This window comes from Aegilops tauschii, chromosome 1 (assembly GCF_002575655.3).
Source record: "Aegilops tauschii subsp. strangulata cultivar AL8/78 chromosome 1, Aet v6.0, whole genome shotgun sequence".
Lineage (NCBI taxonomy): Eukaryota > Viridiplantae > Streptophyta > Magnoliopsida > Poales > Poaceae > Aegilops > Aegilops tauschii.
Genome location: NC_053035.3, coordinates 97,586,423 through 97,590,906, shown reverse-complemented (window position 1 = coordinate 97,590,906; position 4,484 = coordinate 97,586,423). Strand labels below are relative to the sequence as shown.

The 4,484-nt window shown below is 49.8% G+C and overlaps 1 long non-coding RNA gene across 1 annotated transcript; it reads right to left on the bottom strand.

Annotated features, from left to right (window-relative positions):
• Positions 1-226: 226 nt before the first annotated feature.
• Positions 227-3,674, bottom strand: LOC141039302 (uncharacterized). The gene is made up of 3 exons (XR_012200232.1): positions 3,141-3,674; positions 2,611-3,056; positions 227-1,819 (listed from the first exon to the last, which is right to left on the bottom strand). It is a non-coding gene; the product is annotated as an uncharacterized lncRNA (long non-coding RNA).
• Between the last annotated feature and the right edge of the window lie 810 nt (positions 3,675-4,484).

Genomic DNA, 4,484 nt, shown 5'->3' with positions numbered 1-4,484 from the left:
AGCTATGGCAGATCACGTGCCCTGAAGGCCAAGGCTGTCTCTGAATCTGAAGGTGAAGATTTTGGTAGTAGCCTTGGTGATCCTGAAGAACTGAGCCAGGAGCTATGTAACGCCTACGATGCGGTTATATCTCCCACGTGTCGAGGCACGACTTAGAGGCATAACCGCATTGTGGTTTTGTCGCAAGAAGGGTCATCTTCACATAATCCCATGTAATGAACAAGAATGGGATAAAGAGTTGGCTTACAATCGCCACTTCACACAATACATAAATAAATCATACATCATTCAGAGTACACACATAGGTCCGACTACGGAACCAAAAGAAAAGAAGACAACCCAACTGCTAGATCCCCAATCGTCCCAACTGGGCACCACTACTGATCAACAAGAAAAGAAACAACACAACGAACAAGATCTTCATCGAGCTCCCACTTGAGCTCAGTTGCGTCACCTGCACTGGTATCATCGGCACCTGCAACTATTTTGGAAGTATCTGTGAGTCACGAGGACTCAGCAATCTCACACCCGCGAGATCAAGACTATTTAAGCTTAAGGGTAGGCAAGGGTAAGGTGGTGAGGTTGCAGCAGCGACTAAGCATATATGGTGGCTAACATACGCAAATAAGAGCGAGAAGAGAAGCAACGGAACGGTCGTGAAGCTAGCAATGATCAAGAAGTGATCCTGAACTCCTACTTACGTCAAACATAACCCAGAAACCGTGTTCACTTCCCGGACTCCGCCGAGAAGAGACCATCACGGCTACACACGGGTTGATGCGTTTTAATTAAGTTCAAGTGTCAAGTTCTCTACAACCGGACATTATCAAATTCCCATCTGCCACATAACTGCGGGCACGGCTCTCGAAAGTTTATACCCTGCAGGGGTGTCCCAACTTAGCCCATTATAAGCTCTCACGGCCAACGAAGGATAAACCTTCTCCCAGGAAGACCCGGTCAGTCTCGGAATCCCGGTTTACAAGACATTTCGACAATGGTAAAACAAGACCAGCAAAGCCGCCCAAATGTGCGGACAAATCCTGATAAGAGCTGCACATATCTCGTTCTCAGGGCACACCGGATGAACACTACGTACAACTAAAACCAGACCTCGAGTTTCCCCGAGGTGGCGCTGCAAGTGGCTCTAGTTTGGACCAGCACTCAGAGGAACACTGGCCCGGGGGTTTAAAATAAAGATGACCCTTGAGTCTGCAGAACCCAAGGGAAAAAGGCTTAGGTAGGCGAATGGTAAAACCAAGGTTGGGCCTTGCTGGAGGAGTTTTATTCAAAGCGAACTGTCAAGGGGGTCCCATAAATCACCCAACCGCGTAAGGAACGCAAAATCAAGGAACATAACACCGGTATGACGGAAACTAGGGCGGCAAGAGTAGAACAAAACACCAGGCATATGGCCGAGCCTTCCACCTTTTACCTAGTATATAGATGCATTAATTAAAGAAGAGATATTGTGATAACCCAACAGAGTTCATAATCCAACATGGAGCAATCTTCATCTTCTCCTGCAACTAGCAACGCTATAAGAGGGGCTGAACAAAAGCAGTAACATAGCCAAACAATGGTTTGCTAGGAAGGGTGACAAAGGTTAGAGGTGGTTATATGGCAATTTGGGAGGCATGATATAGCAAGTGGTAGGTGGCGCAGCATAGCAATAGAGCGAACAACTAGCAAGCAAAGATAGAAGTGATTTCGAGGGTATGGTCATCTTGCCTGAGATCCCGCAAGGACGAAGAATGAGTCCATGAAGAAGACAAGCGGACGTAGTCGAATGAATCCTCACAACTCCGGAACGAAACCGAAGCTAACGGGAGAAGCAAACCGGAAAGAAACAAACAACATAGTAAACAACCACCACATAAACATGGCATGATGCACAAACAAGTATGATGCATGTCCGGTTTAAAGAGGCATGGCATGGCAAAGTGCAACAAACAAAACTACAAATTAAGTGGAGCTCAATATGCAACGAGTTGCATATTGACGAAACACTACATCAATTATTTAGTTCTCTCTCGTTTATGTACCCAACAATGTTAAATGTTGATTAACATGGCAAGAGGTGAGACATAAGTAAACTACACATTTTAGGCAATTTAAATGAGGCCGGATTGACAAACAACAATACCGGAAAATCCCCATATGCATATTTTGGAATTGATACTGTTCTGCCCTAAACACAATTTTAATGTTGTTATACAGCAAAATAAAATGCACCAAGTTAATCTATGCATTTTTCTACCCCATTTACATATATAATTTATTAAAATCCGAGCTACGGTTATTTAGCTATGAAATAAATCATTTAAACATGGCATTTATGCAAATTAAATGCAAACAGTAATTTAAACATTTTAAACATGGATGAAAGTGGAATATTGTGAAACTAGATGAAATTCTAAGCATGTTACATATATGACATGTTTTATTTGGATGCATGGTTAAATAGTTATTAGCAGTTTAAAACAGGGGCATTTCTGTAATAAGCATGTCCAGGATTTAATGACAAAATCACAGCACAGGAAAAAAACAAATCACGGGCCGAATTAGAGCTACAGGCCGAAATAGGACATGGGCACTGGGGGGGTTTCTCACCAGGCCTCATGGGCCGGCTCGAGGAGAGGGGCTGGCTGCAGCGCCTTGCTGGGCCACGGGTCGCGGTCAACGGGAGGTGTCGAGGCAGAGGCATCGCCCTCCTCTGCCTGAACTGATGCTGCTCGATGCAGCGAAGGAGACCGGCGACTTGAGGGGGCTTGCCGCGGTGGGTCTCGCGGTCGATGGCGCATCACCGGGGCGGCGCAAGTGATGGTGGGGAGGAGAAACTGGCGAGGCAGCGGCTTGGCGGTGCCGGGCTTGAGGAGGCCGAAGTCAACGAGCGAGGGGCTCGTCTCCCTCGCAGAGAGACGAGGCCGGCAGCAGCCGCGTTGGAGCGGGGGACGATGGCGCCCTCCGCGGGTGAGGAACGACGGGCGGATCATAGGCATGGCGAGGACGCGGATCCGGCAGGGGCGGCTCCAGGGATGAGGAGGTGATGCTCCTTCCTGTTCAACCGAGAAGGGGAGAGCAGGAAAGGTCAGAGAGGGCAAAGGAGAGAGAGACAGGGACACGCGGCAGCGGGGTCTCACCGGCGAGGTCTGGGACGAGACGACGTGGACGGGAGGCTACGGGGACTGGGCTTGGGCGCTCGGCCTCCTGTTCGGCTGCTTCGGCCACGAGGACGAGGAGGCGGGCACGCAAGGTGGAGCTCGGGCGCGCGAGAGGCCCGGAGAGGACGCAGCTTGAGGCGGAGCAAAGGCGGATCCAAGAGGTCAGACGCGAGCTTGGGCTGCAGCCATCCATGGCGCTGCATTAGGAGGTCGAGAGGGAGATGTGAGGCACGGGAGGTGCAGGGGAAAACGGAGGAGCAGCAGCAGGGCATCTCACCGGCGGCAGAGGGGGTCCTGTGCTCCGGCGAGGTGGAACTCCGGCGTGGCACGCGAAGACGACGGGATCCAGGGGAGGCACTAGTTGGCAGGGAGAGATCGAGAGGGAGTTTGGATCAGGGGCGCGGGCACCTAGATCGAGGAGGAGCAGTGGAGAGTGCTAGCTGGATGGATCGGGCAGGAGGGACGGTGGTTGGCTCGGGATGGATCCCGAGAGAACAGTGGTGGCGGCGGCGGCGAGATGGATGGGACAGGGGAGGATCCCTAGAAATTAGGGTTTGGTCTGATTTGGGTGGGGTTGGTCTATATATAGTACAATAGGATTAGGTTCGGGCCTTTCGATTTAATCGGGCGGCCGAGAAACTATAGGTTAGGACGTCCAATGAAGAAAACAGTGATGTTTTGTAGATGTTTGGGGATGATCCGAATCCAACGGTAACAACAAACCGGGTCGGGTATGGGACAACTTTCGGATGCACGGGAGGGGATCGCGGGCTGACGAGAGAGGTTAGTTGGTTGACAAGAGGGAACCGAAAACACGGTTGGTCTCGGAACGGTCAACGAAGACAAGGGGGAACGCGGCAACTATGAACGAATGCAAATTTTAAAACAAGACGGCAACAGAGTGCCGATGCAATGCGAATGATGCGATGATGAATGCAACAAACAAATAAAACACACGCCGAACACGAAATATATGGAAGGCGTCTGGAGCGTCGGTCTCGGGGCGTTACAACACTCCACCACTACAAGAGGATCTCGTCCCGAGATCGAGGATGGCACCGGAGAAAAACGGTAGAGGAAGAGAAGAGGTAAAACTAATTGCTTCTTAGACAAATGAGTGAAACCAAAGAACCTTGAGAGGTTGCAAACTTGAAAGAAGAATACGACGGAGTTGAACAAAATTGAGAAGACTCCGGTAGAAAAGAGAGACAAGGATCACCATGAGAACCTTGAGGTTAAGTGGCACGATAGATATTTAAACCACTCCGGTTAAAACAAGATAGGGAAGGAAATAGAGTGATATAATTTGGGCAGCACTCCGAC